Source organism: Tenrec ecaudatus, chromosome 12, assembly GCF_050624435.1.
Source record: "Tenrec ecaudatus isolate mTenEca1 chromosome 12, mTenEca1.hap1, whole genome shotgun sequence".
NCBI classification, from domain to species: Eukaryota; Metazoa; Chordata; class Mammalia; order Afrosoricida; family Tenrecidae; genus Tenrec; species Tenrec ecaudatus.
The window spans coordinates 140,343,813-140,348,313 of NC_134541.1; positions in this window are offsets into that span (position 1 = coordinate 140,343,813).

Sequence of the window (4,501 nt, forward strand, 5' to 3'; positions counted from 1 at the left end):
CCCGAGAAGGGGAGGGAGCTGGCAGTGCCACTGGAGGGTCAGACTCCTTCAGCCACATGGTTGACCCAGATGGCACTGGGCCTGGGCAGCAGCAGCCTGGCGCTGGACACACAGTAGGCTACATGTTGGTCTCTGCTCACTAGTCGGCGGTTCAAATCCACCAGCTATTCCCAGGGAGAATGATGAGGCTGTCTGTTCCCAGGAAGACTTACAGCCTGGGCAGCTCCAAAGGGGGTCACTCTGAGTCACGACTGGCTCAGGGGCAGTGGGTTTGGTTTGGGCACGTATGAAGTGTTTTCATAAATGTTTGAAGCTGTTAATACAGACACACCTCGCCCTCGTATGCTACATGGAGGATTTGCAGCAACCCTGCTGTAGTGGGTATCGAGCTGGGCTTCCAACAGCAAGCTCAGCAGTTCTTTGGAAGAAAGATGAGGCTGTCTGCTCCCACAGAGCATTGGAACCCCCCAGGGCAGATCTTCCCTGTCTGCTGGGGTCACTGTGAGCTGGCGCTTTCTTTGGTTTTGTGTACAGCAAGTCTCCCAGCACTGTTTTCCACAGTGTCCCATGGTGTCCCATTGTGGTCATTCTCCACCGAGCTCAAGCTTTTTCATCACGTCACTACACACTTTTGGAGCCATGGCTGGTGGTCCTGCGGGGTCAGCTTTGGACTTCTCACCACAAGATGGGTGGTTCAAACCCACCAACCGCTCGGCAGGAGAAAGAGGAGGCTGTCAGCTCCCGCAAAGACGGACAGTCTCAAAAACCGTCTAGAGGGCAGCTAGGAGTCAGAATCAACTTGATGGCAGGCAGTGGGTTTGGGTTTGGGTTTGATTTACTTCTTTGGCATCGAGTGCTTGCTCACTAGACTCCAGTATGGTGCGAATCCAGTATGGTGCGAATCTCACTCTTATCAGCCCGGGGACACGAAGACCGGTGTGTGAGTCACTTGGTTGCAGCGTTCACATTGGCATGACAGGCTGCTACCATCCTCTCCTGTTAAGCTGCTGAGAAAAGTCATTTGTGATGAGTCAGTTCTTGGACTTGCATAATTCTATCCTGCAATCCATGGCCTCCTTTCTGTCCTGGAGGCCACGCGTCTGACTGTGAATCCTTCCTGTGGGTCTTCGACCTCACATCCCGATCAGCAGTTTGTGATCGGTCAGTGCAGCTTGGTGGCAGGTTTGAGCAGTTGTTGAACCGCTAACCTTGTGACCAGCAGCCCAACGTGTCCCCACTATGCCACTGGGGCGTGACTCCTCCTGGAGGGGTTCAGGGTCAGGTGTAGCCCACTGCTTGGCCATCTCCCCCTCCCCCACATTCACCCCAACACTTGTGCAGCGAGTGTGGCTCTTCATCCTGTCACCTCTCTCCTGCTCCACCCCTCCGCTGCGAACCACCAGGCGGCAGAGTGAAAGGGTGACCCTGGGGGGTGGATCCACCCGAGATCCAGTCGATTCCTGACCCACAGTGGTCAATGCGCAACAGAATGAAACTCCGCCCGGTTCGTCTCCAGCCCCCACCCCCATTGTTGCTATGTTTGAGACCCCTGCTGTAGGCACTGTGTCCATCCATCCTGCCCAGTGCCTTCCTCTTCCTCCCGCCCCTCTGCACCATGAAAGCGTGATGTCCTTCGCCAGGAGTTGATCTCTCCCGATCACAGGTCCAAAGTACAGGAGACAAGTGCTCGCCATCCTCGCTTCTGAGCAGCATTCTGGCTAAACTTCTACCACGACAGAGATGCTGGTTCTTTGGACAGCCCTTTCCTTGGACGGTGCTCTCTGCGTTCTTCCCCAGCACGTGTTCAACCTCCACATGCACGCACGCACGCACGCACGCACGCACGCACACATACACGCACGTGAGCAGGGCTCTTCCGCTTGGGCTGCACATGGGAGTCACGCACCCCCAGAGCAATTCAATCAAGACCTTGAGGGTGGTGTGTGCGTGGATGTGTGCACACACATGTGATGTGTGTGTCTTTGTGTGTGAGCATGCAGGTTCATGTGTGTGCACGCGTACACGTGTATGTGTGGGCATGTTGGGGGGGGGTGTGGAGGGGCTGGGTCTACAGAACATTGTGAAGCTGTCCTGTGATTAGAAAGGACAGCCTAGACGGAGCCCCCCAGGGAGAGGCTGCATGGCCACAGGTCTCGTGCTGTCTGCGGGTGAGACCATACATGGGAGAGCCTATTCTGCATGGTTCTTTGGGATTCTTTAGATTTTCCCAAATGCTGTGAGCAGTCACTCTTTCACTACCAAGCCTGTAATCTGGAGGAGGGGGGCTGCGGGCAGCGACAGGCATCTAAGAACACCGGAAGCTCCAGCCGCGTGCGTGTGTGTCCGGGGAAAGTGCTGATCCCTCCGGGGAGGCTGGAAGCGGCTGAGGAGAAGCCCAGGATGGCGGAAGGAAGTGGGGGTGGTGGTGGGGGTTAGTTGGTCACAGGATCTTGCTGGGGCTCTGGTGATGTGACTGGGGAAGTTGTCCCAGTACCCATGGGGAAGGGGGAGCTTGCATTGGGTGCTGGTTGGCAGGGGCCGCAGTGCCCCCTGGACAGGGTCTGTAACCTGGGTCCTATAGCTTGGGGGTACTGGCAGCAGACAGGGGCCTGATCATCCTGGCCATTTCCCAGGGCACTCAGAGGCGGCAATAAGGAACTCCCAAACCCCAATCTAGAAGTAGAATCACTCTCCTGCCAGCCCGTGCCCCCCCTGAAAACACCCTCACTGCTCAGAGCCAATTCTGACTCTGAGACCCCCTATAAGACAGGGTAAAACTTCCTCTGTGGGTTTCTGAGCCGGAAAATTTTTATGGGAGTACAAAGTCTCTTATTTCTCTCTCAGAGAGACTAATTGAGTTTGAAAAGCTGACCTTGCAGTTAGCAGCTCAACCCAGGCCACAAGGGGTCCTTCATCTGCCACCCTCCGCTCCCGTCAGTTGTGGCCACATCAGCTTGTGTGCCAATTGTTTGATTCCTGGGCACCTTGGAAATTGGCTGGAATGCCCTCCCTACTCCTTCAGGGCCCCTGCGGCGGTGGTGGTGGTGGTGGTGATGTCGTCATCCAGTCCAGAGGCCTCTTTCTCTACTTCTGGCTGGCCACTGGCTTTTTCTGGGGTTCTCCCACAGCCTTGGTCCCCACTTCTGACTAGTGAGGATGCAGATTCCACTCCAGACACCTGGGTCTCTTGCAGAGCAAGACTCTTCTGTCCTCAACACAGAACTGCCAGTGTTGGGAGCACCAGGGGATCCAGTGAAGGAGCATGTGGGGGTGAGTCAGTGCATTAGTGAGCTCAGTGTGGTGGGTGCTAAGGGGATTCAGAAAGGAGTGGGAGTGTGGGTGGGTGAGTGAGTGGATACATGGGTGAGTGAGAAAACAGAGGAACGAGTTAGAAAGATGAATGTGTGAATGGACAGGTGAGTGAATAAATGAGTTAGTGGGTGAATGAGTAGGCAAGTGACTGAGTGGATAGGTCAGTGAATGAATGAATGAGTGGGTAGGAAGGTGCATGAATAAATGAATGAATGATGAGTGAGCAAATGAATGTGTAAGTGAACAGAGTAATGAGTGGGTGAATGAATGAATGAATTGTAAGGGGGTGGGTAAGTGAACAGAGTAATGAGTGAGTGGGTGAATGAATGAATGAATGTGTAAGGGGGCGGGTAAGTGAACAGAGTAATGAGTGAGTGGGTGAATGAATGAATGAATGTGTAAGGGGGTGGGTAAGTGAACAGAGTAATGAGTGAGTGGGTGAATGAATGAATGTGTAAGGGGGCGGGTAAGTGAACAGAGTAATGAGTGAGTGGGTGAATGAATGAATGTGTAAGGGGGTGGGTAAGTGAACAGAACGAGTGGGTGGGTGAGTGACTGAATGAGCTATGGGTCTGTAAGTGATCGAATGAGTGAGTGTGCCGAGAATGGGAGGGAGTGGTGAGCAGGTGCAGGGTGGCAGGCAGCCTGAGTGGGCGGACGCGGGGACGGGGGAAGTGACTAAGAGGGACACAGAGTTGGGAAGGATGAGTGGGTGACGCGTGGGATTGGAAGCGGCAGCCTGCAGGGGAAGCAGGGCTGGAAAGGCGCGCGGCGCGGCCGCGTGGCTGGGGCGTGGCCGGAGCTGGGGGCGTGGCTTCGCCGCGGGACAGAGGCGGATCCCTGAATACTCGTGGCGCGACCCTGGCTGGCGCGGCCCAGCACTGACGGGGCGTGGCCAGGGCGGTGGCGGGGTTGCAGACAAGAGGGCGTGACGCGGGTGCGGCTCAGTATTAGGATGGGCGAGGCGGGGCGTGTCCTGGAGGTAGGGGCGTGTCGTTGAGGCGAGTCCGAGGAATGAGAGGGCGGGACGGGGCGTGGCCTAACGGTCGAGCTGGACCAAGGAAGGGCGTGCCCTGGCGGCGGGGGCGTGTCCTTAAGGGGCGTGTCCTGACGGCGGCGGAGTTCAGTCTGGGAGGCGGGGGCGTGCCTCAGAGCCGGGGGCGTGTCCTGGCGGCGGCGGGCTGTTGGC